Genomic DNA, 15,830 nt, shown 5'->3' with positions numbered 1-15,830 from the left:
ACATTGAATATAAACGCAGAAATAAATAAATACTGGAATTACGTGCCACAAAGTACATCAAATATTACCAGAATATGATATCGGTCGTTTAATGTATATCAAATCAATTCAGCAAACCTGAAAAGCAGATCATTATGTATAACACTTAATCAGCATTTTACAATTAAAGGCAACAGCAAAATATCTTTCAAAACGTCTGTAAATAACAAATATTTATTTATTTTATGGAAAACGATCTTATTTAAATATCGTCAACAATTCAAATTTGTGAGAAGAATATACATACATGTAATTGCACATAATCAAACACATAATTTGTTTGTCATAGTGAATCCCCGTGTATATACACATATTTTACACATAACCTAGACAGTAATTCATTTGTTACCGCTCGTATCGGAACTCTTCCGAAAAGAAAAAAAAGGTGCAAAATGCATAGCTCAAATGACGAGAGACGCGGGAAAGAAAACAACAAAAGATAGGAGAATAGGATCATGAGGATATATGTATTTTAAAGGGGAAAATAGAATTGTAAACATAATTATTTTACAGGTACAATCGGCTGTACGTACTGTAAGTCTCGTTTCACAAGGTAAATGATTGTAGAAAACAATGTACTTGTGTCACCATGGTGCACGGTCATTGTCAAGCAAGTAAAGAAGAGTAAAATTTGTACAATGTCCAAGCCAAATTGTAAAGAAACAAGTACTGTACCAAACGGTCATTGTGCAAGAGTAGCTGTATTGGGAGATCTGGTGGAGATAACCCAACTAAATTAATAGATAGATGAGGTTTGTCACCAGTTCTACCTACCAGCACAGGCCTCAGTGCTGAGCCACTTAAAATGTAGCTAAACTTGGCAAGTACAATTGAAAAGAATAGGAATATTATAATAACATGCCATAGAACCTAAAAATTCTCAATTAAAAGTTTGTCAGAAGAAATATCAAGTAACTATTGATAATGCATCAACAGAATAACATTAGGGTATAGGAACAATGAGAAAAAGGTTCATAAGCAGATCAGACGAGCATCCCTTTACCAGCACAGGCTTAGTGTCTTAACACCTTGCTAATTTCAAAACCTGAACCATAGCATTGTATTGGGATAAAAGGAAAGTGCAGCACACATTCATTGTCAATTTTGGGAGCAAACTAGGCGATAGCAAGTAATGTAAGAGGTAATAAACCTGCTCTCTGACAAGCACAGGCCTGATGTACTGATTCGGGGGGGGCGGGATTTTCAACACACGCACATAGAGCACAGTACGCTGCATAAGAGTCAGGGACTATTGAAAAAGTCAATATGATAAGCTTTGATAAGCAACCGTGGATGAATTGTAGATAGGACTTCATTCCTTTACCAGCAACAGGCTTAGTGCTAATCGTTTGTTGATTTCAAACCAGCACCATTGCATGCTTTGCGGAAAGGAAAGATGCAGCACTCACTCCATTGTCATTTGGGAGGCAACTAGGTAATAGCAGTAAATGAAGGAGTAAACCTGCTATCTAACAAGCACAGGGATACTGTGCTTACTGCTGAGAATTTTCAACGATACTGCAACATAGAACAGAGTACTAAGGAAAGAGTTCAGGGCCAAATTGAAAAAGTCACTATGATAAGCTTGAAACAGCAAGAGAAGATTGTAGAATTGGACTTCCATTTCACTTCAACCAGCACGAGGATAGTGCTAATCGTTGCTTTTCAAACGCAAGCACATAGCATGCATGCGGGGATAGGAAAAGCAAAGGCAGCACATCATTGTCATGTTCCGGAGCAACTAGGTGTATAGCAGTAATGGAAGAGTAAACCTGCTCTCTACAAGGACAGGCTAGTGCTACTGGACTGATTTTCACAACAGCCACCCCATTGCACACAGTTTACTAGGAATGATGCTCAGGCCAATTACTAACAAAAAAAAGTCACTTTGATAGCAAGTGAAAAATGTCACCAAACTAATAAGCTTGAACAGGAAGAGATGACATGTTAGATTGGCCTTCATTCACCCTTCACCAGAACTGGATACTCAGTGCTAATCGTTGATTTCAAACCAGCACCATAGCATGCATTGGGCCTAAAGGAAAGATGCAGCAACAGCCATATGTCATTTGGGCAGCAACTAGGTGATAGCAGTAATGAAGATGTAGTAAACCTCGCTCTCTACCCAAGCACAGGCTAGTGCTACTGAAGATTTTCACAAACAGCACATAGCAAGTACTAGGAAAGAGTCAGGCGCAGTTAATTCCATTATTAGTATCCAAGAAATGTTTCTGATTGAATTGATGAAAAAAATCATGTTTTCAGAAGATGGTGCCATTTGTATGCCAGCACAGACTAGAGCTAATTAGTATGATTGATTGGATATTGGTTGACATATACTCTTTTTGTGTAGCACAGGATTTTATGTGAAAAGAAGAAAGAAGATAAGACTAGTTACCTTTTTGAGTCTTTTAAGAGAATGTCTCTTGCCTGAACATATAAAAGAAGATATACTAAATGAAAGTGATTTGAAAATGGAAATTGGATAAAGCAGGGATTTATTATATAGTGACACCCAGGGATGCCGCCAGTGTCAGAATTGAAACTTAACTCTATCAATAGTGATGGATGCGTGTTAGGGAAGGAGTGAGTAAAATTTGACACAAGCATATATGTCCAAGATTCAAATTTGTGTTATTCATTATGGGAAGTGGTGTTTGATTTAAGATGAAAACAATGTACTTGTATAGTCTCGAAATGGTGTTGCAGTCAAGCATGAGACCTCGGTCATTGTCCAAGCCAAATTGTAGAGAGTACTATGTATTGGGAGATCAGGGGAGATAAAAAACCCAACTCTAAATTTATAGATGAGGTTTTTTTGATTTTAATATCACCAATTCTTCTACCCAGCACAGGCCTAGTGCTAGCACTTAAAATGTAGCTAAACACATGGCAAGTACTAGGAAAGAATAGGAAATTAATTAAACATGCCTAACCTGAAAATTCTCTATTAAAGTTTGACAAAGAAATAGCAAGTAAACTATTGATACTGCATCAACAGAATAAGATTAGGTATAGGAAAAATGAGAAAAAGGTTCAAAGCAGATCAGACAGCATCCCTTTTACCAGCACAGGCTAGTGCTAATTGCTAATTTCAAACCCAGCACATAGCATGTATTGGGAAAGGAAAATGCAGCACACATCATCATGTCATTTGGGGAGCAACTAGGTGATAGCAGTAATGAAGAGTAAAACCTGCTCTCTACAAGCAACAGGCTAGTGCTAAACTGAAGATTTTCACAAACAACAGCACATAGCAAAAAAGTACTAGGAACAGAGTCAGGCCAATTGAAAAAGTCACTATGATAAGCTTGAAAAGCAAAGAGATGAATGTAGATTGGGAACTTCATTCCTTCACCCAGCACAGGCTAGTGCTAATCGTTTGATTTCAAACCAGCACATAGCATCGCATTGGGAAAGGAAATGCAGCACACATCATGTCATTTGGGAGCAACTAGGTGATAGCAGTAATGAAGAGTAAACCTGCTCTCTACAAGCAGCAAGGCTAGTGCTACTGAAGATTTTCACAACCAGCACATAGCAAGTACTAGGAAAGAGTCAGGCAGTTAATTCCATTATTAGTATCCAAGAAATGTTCTGATTGAATTAGCATGAAAACATGTTTTCAGAAAGATGGAGTGCCATTTGTACTGCATACAACTAGCACAGACTAGAAAGCTAAATTAGGTATGATTTTGGATATGTTTTCAGGAAAATGGTTTTGAATGCCATAGAGCTCTTAGTTGTTTGGATAGCACACGTGGATTTATGTTGAGAAAGAATAAGACTTACCTTTTAGTCTTTTACTGATGTCTTGCCCTTATAGTACAAGTAAATGAAAGTGATTTGAAATGGATAAAGCAGGGGATTTATATAGTGCACCAGGTTGCCAGTGTCAGAATTAAACTTAACTCTATCAAGTGATGAGTGTTAGGGAAGAGTAAAAATTTGACCACAAACATATGTCCAAGATTCAATTTGTGTTTTCATTAGGGAAGTGGTGTTTGATTTAAGAAAACAATGTACTTGTGTCAATGGTGTGCAGTCAAGCACGGTCATTGTCCAAGCCCCAAATTGTAAGAGTACTGTATTGGGAGATCAGGGGAGATAACCCAACTAAAATTCTAGATGAGGTTTTCACCAATTCTCTACCAGCACAGGCTAGTGCTAAGCACTTAAAATGTAGCTAACACATGGCAAGTACTAGGAAAGAATAGGAAATTATAAAAATGCCTAACCTGAAAATTCTATTAAAGTTTGACAAAGAAAAATAGCAAGTAACTATTGATACTGCATCAACAGAATAAGATTAGGTATAGGAAAATGAGAAAAGGTTCAAAGACAGATCAGACAGTATCCCTTTACCAGCACAGGCTAGTGCTAATTGCTAATTTCAAACCAGCACATAGCATGCATTGGGAAAGGAAATGCAGCACACATGTCATTTGGGAGCAACTAGGTGATAGTGATAGCAACCAGCACATTATGTACTAGGAAAGAGTCAGGCACCTCAATTGAAAAAAGTCACTATGATAAGCTTGAAAAGGAAGAGATGAATGTAGATTGGGACTTCTTCCTTCAACCAAGCACAGGCTAGTGCTAATCGTTGATTTCAAAAACCAGCACATAGCATGCTCTTGGGAAAGGAAATGCAGCACACATGTCATTTGGGAGCAACTAGGTGATAGCAGTAATGAAGAGTAAACCTGCTCTCTACAAGCACAGGCTAGTGCTACTGAAGATTTTCACAACAGCACATAGCAAGTACTAGGAAAGAGTCAGGCAGTTAATTCCATTATTAGTATCCAAGAAATGTTCTGATTGAATTGATGAAAACATGTTTTCAGAAATGGTGCCATTTGTATGCCAGCACAGACTAGAGCTAATTAGTATGATTTTGGATATTGGTTGATATACTTTTGTTGTAGCACAGGATTTATGTTGAGAAAGAATAAGACTTACCTTTTAGTCTTTTACTGATGTCTTGCCTTATAGTACAAGTAAATGAAAGTGATTTGAAATGGATAAAGCAGGGATTTATATAGTGCACCAGGTGCCAGTGTCAGAATTAAACTTAACTCTATCAAGTGATGAGTGTTAGGGAAGAGTAAAATTTGACACAACATATGTCCAAGATTCAATTTGTGTTTTCATTAGGGAAGTGGTGTTTGATTTAAGAAAACAATGTACTTGTGTCAATGGTGTGCAGTCAAGCACGGTCATTGTCCAAGCCAAATTGTAAGAGTACTGTATTGGGAGATCAGGGGAGATAACCCAACTAAAATTCTAGATGAGGTTTTCACCAATTCTCTACCAGCACCAGGCTAGTGCTAGCACTTAAAATGTAGCTAACACATGGCAAGTACTAGGAAAGAATAGGAAATTATAAACATGCCTAACCTGAAAATTCTATTAAAGTTTGACAAAGAAATAGCAAGTAACTATTGATACTGCATCAACAGAATAAGATTAGGTATAGGAAAATGAGAAAAGGTTCAAAGCAGATCAGACAGCATCCCTTTACCAGCACAGGCTAGTGCTAATTGCTAATTTCAAACCAGCACATAGCATGTATTGGGAAAGGAAATGCAGCACACATCATGTCATTTGGGAGCAACTAGGTGATAGCAGTAATGAAGAGTAAACCTGCTCTCTACAAGCACAGGCTAGTGCTACTGAAGATTTTCACAACAGCACATAGCAAGTACTAGGAAAGAGTCAGGCCAATTGAAAAAGTCCACTATGATAAGCTTGAAAAGCAAGAGATGAATGTAGATTGGACTTCATTCCTTCACCAGCACAGGCTAGTGCTAATCGTTGATTTCAAACCAGCACATAGCATGTATTGGGAAAGGAAATGCAGCACACATCATGTCATTTGGGAGCAACTAGGTGAGGTGATAGCAGTAATGAAGAGTAAACCTGCTCTCTACAAGCACAGGCTAGTGCTACTGAAGATTTTCACAACAGCACATAGCAAGTACTAGGAAAGAGTCAGGCAGTTAATTCCATTATTAGTATCCAAGAAATGTTCTGATTGAATTGATGAAAACATGTTTTCAGAAATGGTGCCATTTGTATGCCAGCACAGACTAGAGCTAATTAGTATGATTTTGGATATTGGTTGATATACTTTTGTTGTAGCACAGGATTTATGTTGAGAAAGAATAAGACTTACCTTTTAGTCTTTTACTGATGTCTTGCCTTATAGTACAAGTAAATGAAAGTGATTTGAAATGGATAAAGCAGGGATTTATATAGTGCACCAGGTGCCAGTGTCAGAATTAAACTTAACTCTATCAAGTGATGAGTGTTAGGGAAGAGTAAAATTTGACACAACATATGTCCAAGATTCAATTTGTGTTTTCATTAGGGAAGTGGTGTTTGATTTAAGAAAACAATGTACTTGTGTCAATGGTGTGCAGTCAAGCACGGTCATTGTCCAAGCCAAATTGTAAGAGTACTGTATTGGGAGATCAGGGGATATAACCCAACTAAAATTCTAGATGAGGTTTTCACCAATTCTCTACCAGCACAGGCTAGTGCTAGCACTTAAAATGTAGCTAACACATGGCAAGTACTAGGAAAGAATAGGAAATTATAAACATGCCTAACCTGAAAATTCTATTAAAGTTTGACAAAGAAATAGCAAGTAACTATTGATACTGCATCAACAGAATAAGATTAGGTATAGGAAAATGAGAAAAGGTTCAAAGCAGATCAGACAGCATCCCTTTACCAGCACAGGCTAGTGCTAATTGCTAATTTCAAACCAGCACATAGCATGTATTGGGAAAGGAAATGCAGCACACATCATGTCATTTGGGAGCAACTAGGTGACAGCAGTAATGAAGAGTAAACCTGCTCTCTACAAGCACAGGCTAGTGCTACTGAAGATTTTCACAACAGCACATAGCAAGTACTAGGAAAGAGTCAGGCCAATTGAAAAAGTCACTATGATAAGCTTGAAAAGCAAGAGATGAATGTAGATTGGACTTCATTCCTTCACCAGCACAGGCTAGTGCTAATCGTTGATTTCAAACCAGCACATAGCATGTATTGGGAAAGGAAATGCAGCACACATTTATGTCATTTGGGAGCAACTAGGTGATAGCAGTAATGAAGAGTAAACCTGCTCTCTACAAGCAATGGCTAGTGCTACTGAAGATTTTCACAACAGCACATAGCAAGTACTAGGAAAGAGTCAGGCAGTTAATTCCATTATTAGTATCCAAGAAATGTTCTGATTGAATTGATGAAAACATGTTTTCAGAAATGGTGCCATTTGTATGCCAGCACAGACTAGAGCTAATTAGTATGATTTTGGATATTGGTTGATATACTTTTGTTGTAGCACAGGATTTATGTTGAGAAAGAATAAGACTTACCTTTTAGTCTTTTACTGATGTCTTGCCTTATAGTACAAGTAAATGAAAGTGATTTGAAATGGATAAAAGCAGGGATTTATATAGTGCACCAGGTGCCAGTGTCAGAATTAAACTTAACTCTATCAAGTGATGAGTGTTAGGGAAGAGTAAAATTTGACACAACATATGTCCAAGATTCAATTTGTGTTTTCATTAGGGAAGTGGTGTTTGATTTAAGAAAACAATGTACTTGTGTCAATGGTGTGCAGTCAAGCACGGTCATTGTCCAAGCCAAATTGTAAGAGTACTGTATTGGGAGATCAGGGGAGATAACCCAACTAAAATTCTAGATGAGGTTTTCACCAATTCTCTACCAGCACAGGCTAGTGCTAGCACTTAAAATGTAGCTAACACATGGCAAGTACTAGGAAAGAATAGGAAATTATAAACATGCCTAACCTGAAAATTCTATTAAAGTTTGACAAAGAAATAGCAAGTAACTATTGATACTGCATCAACAGAATAAGATTAGGTATAGGAAAATGAGAAAAGGTTCAAAGCAGATCAGACAGCATCCCTTTACCAGCACAGGCTAGTGCTAATTGCTAATTTCAAACCAGCACATAGCATGTATTGGGAAAGGAAATGCAGCACACATCATGTCATTTGGGAGCAACTAGGTGATAGCAGTAATGAAGAGTAAACCTGCTCTCTACAAGCACAGGCTAGTGCTACTGAAGATTTTCACAACAGCACATAGCAAGTACTAGGAAAGAGTCAGGCCAATTGAAAAAGTCACTATGATAAGCTTGAAAAGCAAGAGATGAATGTAGATTGGACTTCATTCCTTCACCAGCACAGGCTAGTGCTAATCGTTGATTTCAAACCAGCACATAGCATGCATTGGGAAAGGAAATGCAGCACACATCATGTCATTTGGGAGCAACTAGGTGATAGCAGTAATGAAGAGTAAACCTGCTCTCTACAAGCACAGGCTAGTGCTACTGAAGATTTTCACAACAGCACATAGCAAGTACTAGGAAAGAGTCAGGCAGTTAATTCCATTATTAGTATCCAAGAAATGTTCTGATTGAATTGATGAAAACATGTTTTCAGAAATGGTGCCATTTGTATGCCAGCACAGACTAGAGCTAATTAGTATGATTTTGGATATTGGTTGATATACTTTTGTTGTAGCACAGGATTTATGTTGAGAAAGAATAAGACTTACCTTTTAGTCTTTTACTGATGTCTTGCCTTATAGTACAAGTAAATGAAAGTGATTTGAAATGGATAAAGCAGGGATTTATATAGTGCACCAGGTGCCAGTGTCAGAATTAAAACTTAACTCTATCAAGTGATGAGTGTTAGGGAAGAGTAAAATTTGACACAACATATGTCCAAGATTCAATTTGTGTTTTCATTAGGAAAGTGGTGTTTGATTTAAGAAAACAATGTACTTGTGTCAATGGTGTGCAGTCAAGCACGGTCATTGTCCAAGCCAAATTGTAAGAGTACTGTATTGGGAGATCAGGGGAGATAACCCAACTAAAATTCTAGATGAGGTTTTCACCAATTCTCTACCAGCACAGGCTAGTGCTAGCACTTAAAATGTAGCTAACACATGGCAAGTACTAGGAAAGAATAGGAAATTATAAACATGCCTAACCTGAAAATTCTATTAAAGTTTGACAAAGAAATAGCAAGTAACTATTGATACTGCATCAACAGAATAAGATTAGGTATAGGAAAATGAGAAAAGGTTCAAAGCAGATCAGACAGCATCCCTTTACCAGCACAGGCTAGTGCTAATTGCTAATTTCAAACCAGCACATAGCATGTATTGGGAAAGGAAATGCAGCACACATCATGTCATTTGGGAGCAACTAGGTGATAGCAGTAATGAAGAGTAAACCTGCTCTCTACAAGCACAGGCTAGTGCTACTGAAGATTTTCACAACAGCACATAGCAAGTACTAGGAAAGAGTCAGGCCAATTGAAAAAAGTCACTATGATAAGCTTGAAAAGCAAGAGATGAATGTAGATTGGACTTCATTCCTTCACCAGCACAGGCTAGTGCTAATCGTTGATTTCAAACCAGCACATAGCATGCATTGGGAAAGGAAATGCAGCACACATCATGTCATTTGGGAGCAACTAGGTGATAGCAGTAATGAAGAGTAAACCTGCTCTCTACAAGCACAGGCTAGTGCTACTGAAGATTTTCACAACAGCACATAGCAAGTACTAGGAAAGAGTCAGGCCAATTGAAAAAGTCACTATGATAAGCTTGAAAAGCAAAGAGATGAATGTAGATTGGACTTCATTCCTTCACCAGCACAGGCTAGTGCTAATCGTTGATTTCAAACCAGCACATAGCATGCATTGGGAAAGGAAATGCAGCACACATCATGTCATTTGGGAGCAACTAGGTGATAGCAGTAATGAAGAGTAAACCTGCTCTCTACAAGCACAGGCTAGTGCTACTGAAGATTTTCACAACAGCACATAGCAAGTACTAGGAAAGAGTCAGGCCAATTGAAAAAGTCACTATGATAAGCTTGAAAAGAGAGATGAATGTAGATTGGACTTCATTCCTTCACCAGCACAGGCTAGTGCTAATCGTTGATTTCAAACCAGCACATAGCATGTATTGGGAAAGGAAATGCAGCACACATTATGTCATTTGGGAGCAACTAGGTGATAGCAGTAATGAAGAGTAAACCTGCTCTCTACAAGCACAGGCTAGTGCTACTGAAGATTTTCACAACAGCACATAGCAAGTACTAGGAAAGAGTCAGGCAGTTAATTCCATTATTAGTATCCAAGAAATGTTCTGATTGAATTGATGAAAACATGTTTTCAGAAATGGTGCCATTTGTATGCCAGCACAGACTAGAGCTAATTAGTATGATTTTGGATATTGGTTGATATACTTTTGTTGTAGCACAGGATTTATGTTGAGAAAGAATAAGACTTACCTTTTAGTCTTTTACTGATGTCTTGCCTTATAGTACAAGTAAATGAAAGTGATTTGAAATGGATAAAGCAGGGATTTATATAGTGCACCAGGTGCCAGTGTCAGAATTAAACTTAACTCTATCAAGTGATGAGTGTTAGGGAAGAGTAAAATTTGACACAACATATGTCCAAGATTCAATTTGTGTTTTCATTAGGGAAGTGGTGTTTGATTTAAGAAAACAATGTACTTGTGTCAATGGTGTGCAGTCAAGCACGGTCATTGTCCAAGCCAAATTGTAAGAGTACTGTATTGGGAGATCAGGGGAGATAACCCAACTAAAATTCTAGATGAGGTTTTCACCAATTCTCTACCAGCACAGGCTAGTGCTAGCACTTAAAATGTAGCTAACACATGGCAAGTACTAGGAAAGAATAGGAAATTATAAACATGCCTAACCTGAAAATTCTATTAAAGTTTGACAAAGAAATAGCAAGTAACTATTGATACTGCATCAACAGAATAAGATTAGGTATAGGAAAATGAGAAAAGGTTCAAAGCAGATCAGACAGCATCCCTTTACCAGCACAGGCTAGTGCTAATTGCTAATTTCAAACCAGCACATAGCATGTATTGGGAAAGGAAATGCAGCACACATGTCATTTGGGAGCAACTAGGTGATAGCAATAATGAAGAGTAAACCTGCTCTCTACAAGCAAGCACTGAGGCACATAGCAAGTGCTATGATAAGCTGAAAGATTTAGATTGACTCATTCCTCCCAGCACAAATCAGCACATAGCATTTGGAGCAACTAGGTATAGCAGTAATGAGAGTAAACCTGCCTCTACAGCACAGCTAGCTACTGAAGATTTTCACAACAGCACATGCAAGTACTAGGAAAGAGTCAGGCCAATTGAAAAAGTCACTATGATAAGCTTGAAAAGCAAGAGATGAATGTAGATTGGACTTCATTCCTTCACCAGCACAGGCTAGTGCTAATCGTTGATTTCAAACCAGCACATAGCATGCATTGGGAAAGGAAATGCAGCACACATCATGTCATTTGGGAGCAACTAGGTGATAGCAGTAATGAAGAGTAAACCTGCTCTCTACAAGCACAGGCTAGTGCTACTGAAGATTTTCACAACAGCACATAGCAAGTACTAGGAAAGAGTCAGGCAGTTAATTCCATTATTAGTATCCAAGAAATGTTCTGATTGAATTGATGAAAACATGTTTTCAGAAATGGTGCCATTTGTATGCCAGCACAGACTAGAGCTAATTAGTATGATTTTGGATATTGGTTGATATACTTTTGTTGTAGCACAGGATTTATGTTGAGAAAGAATAAGACTTACCTTTTAGTCTTTTACTGATGTCTTGCCTTATAGTACAAGTAAATGAAAGTGATTTGAAATGGATAAAGCAGGGATTTATATAGTGCACCAGGTGCCAGTGTCAGAATTAAACTTAACTCTATCAAGTGATGAGTGTTAGGGAAGAGTAAAATTTGACACAACATATGTCCAAGATTCAATTTGTGTTTTCATTAGGGAAGTGGTGTTTGATTTAAGAAAACAATGTACTTGTGTCAATGGTGTGCAGTCAAGCACGGTCATTGTCCAAGCCAAATTGTAAGAGTACTGTATTGGGAGATCAGGGGAGATAACCCAACTAAAATTCTAGATGAGGTTTTCACCAATTCTCTACCAGCACAGGCTAGTGCTAGCACTTAAAATGTAGCTAACACATGGCAAGTACTAGGAAAGAATAGGAAATTATAAACATGCCTAACCTGAAAATTCTATTAAAGTTTGACAAAGAAATAGCAAGTAACTATTGATACTGCATCAACAGAATAAGATTAGGTATAGGAAAATGAGAAAAGGTTCAAAGCAGATCAGACAGTATCCCTTTACCAGCACAGGCTAGTGCTAATTGCTAATTTCAAACCAGCACATAGCATGTATTGGGAAAGGAAATGCAGCACACATCATGTCATTTGGGAGCAACTAGGTGATAGCAGTAATGAAGAGTAAACCTGCTCTCTACAAGCACAGGCTAGTGCTACTGAAGATTTTCACAACAGCACATAGCAAAAGTACTAGGAAAGAGTCAGGCCAATTGAAAAAGTCACTATGATAAGCTTGAAAAGCAAGAGATGAATGTAGATTGGACTTCATTCCTTCACCAGCACAGGCTAGTGCTAATCGTTGATTTCAAACCAGCACATAGCATGCATTGGGAAAGGAAATGCAGCACACATCATGTCATTTGGGAGCAACTAGGTGATAGCAGTAATGAAGAGTAAACCTGCTCTCTACAAGCACAGGCTAGTGCTACTGAAGATTTTCACAACAGCACATAGCAAGTACTAGGAAAGAGTCAGGCCAATTGAAAAAGTCACTATGATAAGCTTGAAAAGGAAGAGATGAATGTAGATTGGACTTCATTCCTTCACCAGCACAGGCTAGTGCTAATCGTTGATTTCAAACCAGCACATAGCATGCATTGGGAAAGGAAATGCAGCACACATCATGTCATTTGGGAGCAACTAGGTGATAGCAGTAATGAAGAGTAAACCTGCTCTCTACAAGCACAGGCTAGTGCTACTGAAGATTTTCACAACAGCACATAGCAAGTACTAGGAAAGAGTCAGGCAGTTAATTCCATTATTAGTATCCAAGAAATGTTCTGATTGAATTGATGAAAACATGTTTTCAGAAATGGTGCCATTTGTATGCCAGCACAGACTAGAGCTAATTAGTATGATTTTGGATATTGGTTGATATACTTTTGTTGTAGCACAGGATTTATGTTGAGAAAGAATAAGACTTACCTTTTAGTCTTTTACTGATGTCTTGCCTTATAGTACAAGTAAATGAAAGTGATTTGAAATGGATAAAGCAGGGATTTATATAGTGCACCAGGTGCCAGTGTCAGAATTAAACTTAACTCTATCAAGTGATGAGTGTTAGGGAAGAGTAAAATTTGACACAACATATGTCCAAGATTCAATTTGTGTTTTCATTAGGGAAGTGGTGTTTGATTTAAGAAAACAATGTACTTGTGTCAATGGTGTGCAGTCAAGCACGGTCATTGTCCAAGCCAAATTGTAAGAGTACTGTATTGGGAGATCAGGGGAGATAACCCAACTAAAATTCTAGATGAGGTTTTCACCAATTCTCTACCAGCACAGGCTAGTGCTAGCACTTAAAATGTAGCTAACACATGGCAAGTACTAGGAAAGAATAGGAAATTATAAACATGCCTAACCTGAAAATTCTATTAAAGTTTGACAAAGAAATAGCAAGTAACTATTGATACTGCATCAACAGAATAAGATTAGGTATAGGAAAATGAGAAAAGGTTCAAAGCAGATCAGACAGCATCCCTTTACCAGCACAGGCTAGTGCTAATTGCTAATTTCAAACCAGCACATAGCATGTATTGGGAAAGGAAATGCAGCACACATCATGTCATTTGGGAGCAACTAGGTGATAGCAGTAATGAAGAGTAAACCTGCTCTCTACAAGCACAGGCTAGTGCTACTGAAGATTTTCACAACAGCACATAGCAAGTACTAGGAAAGAGTCAGGCCAATTGAAAAAGTCACTATGATAAGCTTGAAAAGCAAGAGATGAATGTAGATTGGACTTCATTCCTTCACCAGCACAGGCTAGTGCTAATCGTTGATTTCAAACCAGCACATAGCATGCATTGGGAAAGGAAATGCAGCACACACATCATGTCATTTGGGAGCAACTAGGTGATAGCAGTAATGAAGAGTAAACCTGCTCTCTACAAGCACAGGCTAGTGCTACTGAAGATTTTCACAACAGCACATAGCAAGTACTAGGAAAGAGTCAGGCAGTTAATTCCATTATTAGTATCCAAGAAATGTTCTGATTGAATTGATGAAAACATGTTTTCAGAAATGGTGCCATTTGTATGCCAGCACAGACTAGAGCTAATTAGTATGATTTTGGATATTGGTTGATATACTTTTGTTGTAGCACAGGATTTATGTTGAGAAAGAATAAGACTTACCTTTTAGTCTTTTACTGATGTCTTGCCTTATAGTACAAGTAAATGAAAGTGATTTGAAATGGATAAAGCAGGGATTTATATAGTGCACCAGGTGCCAGTGTCAGAATTAAACTTAACTCTATCAAGTGATGAGTGTTAGGGAAGAGTAAAATTTGACACAACATATGTCCAAGATTCAATTTGTGTTTTCATTAGGGAAGTGGTGTTTGATTTAAGAAAACAATGTACTTGTGTCAATGGTGTGCAGTCAAGCACGGTCATTGTCCAAGCCAAATTGTAAGAGTACTGTATTGGGAGATCAGGGGAGATAACCCAACTAAAATTCTAGATGAGGTTTTCACCAATTCTCTACCAGCACAGGCTAGTGCTAGCACTTAAAATGTAGCTAACACATGGCAAGTACTAGGAAAGAATAGGAAATTATAAACATGCCTAACCTGAAAATTCTATTAAAGTTTGACAAAGAAATAGCAAGTAACTATTGATACTGCATCAACAGAATAAGATTAGGTATAGGAAAATGAGAAAAGGTTCAAAGCAGATCAGACAGCATCCCTTTACCAGCACAGGCTAGTGCTAATTGCTAATTTCAAACCAGCACATAGCATGTATTGGGAAAGGAAATGCAGCACACATCATGTCATTTGGGAGCAACTAGGTGATAGCAGTAATGAAGAAGTAAACCTGCTCTCTACAAGCACAGGCTAGTGCTACTGAAGATTTTCACAACAGCACATAGCAAGTACTAGGAAAGAGTCAGGCCAATTGAAAAAGTCACTATGATAAGCTTGAAAAGCAAGAGATGAATGTAGATTGGACTTCATTCCTTCACCAGCACAGGCTAGTGCTAATCGTTGATTTCAAACCAGCACATAGCATGCATTGGGAAAGAAAATGCAGCACACATGTCATTTGGGAGCAACTAGGTGATAGCAGTAATGAAGAGTAAACCTGCTCTCTACAAGCACAGGCTAGTGCTACTGAAGATTTTCACAACAGCACATAGCAAGTACTAGGAAAGAGTCAGGCCAATTGAAAAAGTCACTATGATAAGCTTGAAAAGCAAGAGATGAATGTAGATTGGACTTCATTCCTTCACCAGCACAGGCTAGTGCTAATCGTTGATTTCAAACCAGCACATAGCATGCATTGGGAAAGGAAATGCAGCACACATCATGTCATTTGGGAGCAACTAGGTGATAGCAGTAATGAAGAGTAAACCTGCTCTCTACAAGCACAGGCTAGTGCTACTGAAGATTTTCACAACAGCACATAGCAAGTACTAGGAAAGAGTCAGGCAGTTAATTCCATTATTAGTATCCAAGAAATGTTCTGATTGAATTGATGAAAACATGTTTTCAGAAATGGTGCCATTTGTATGCCAGCACAGACTAGAGCTAATTAGTATGATTTT

Source organism: Argopecten irradians, unplaced genomic scaffold, assembly GCF_041381155.1.
Source record: "Argopecten irradians isolate NY unplaced genomic scaffold, Ai_NY scaffold_0372, whole genome shotgun sequence".
NCBI classification, from domain to species: domain Eukaryota; kingdom Metazoa; phylum Mollusca; class Bivalvia; order Pectinida; family Pectinidae; genus Argopecten; species Argopecten irradians.
Note: the sequence above shows the minus strand (reverse complement) of the source record.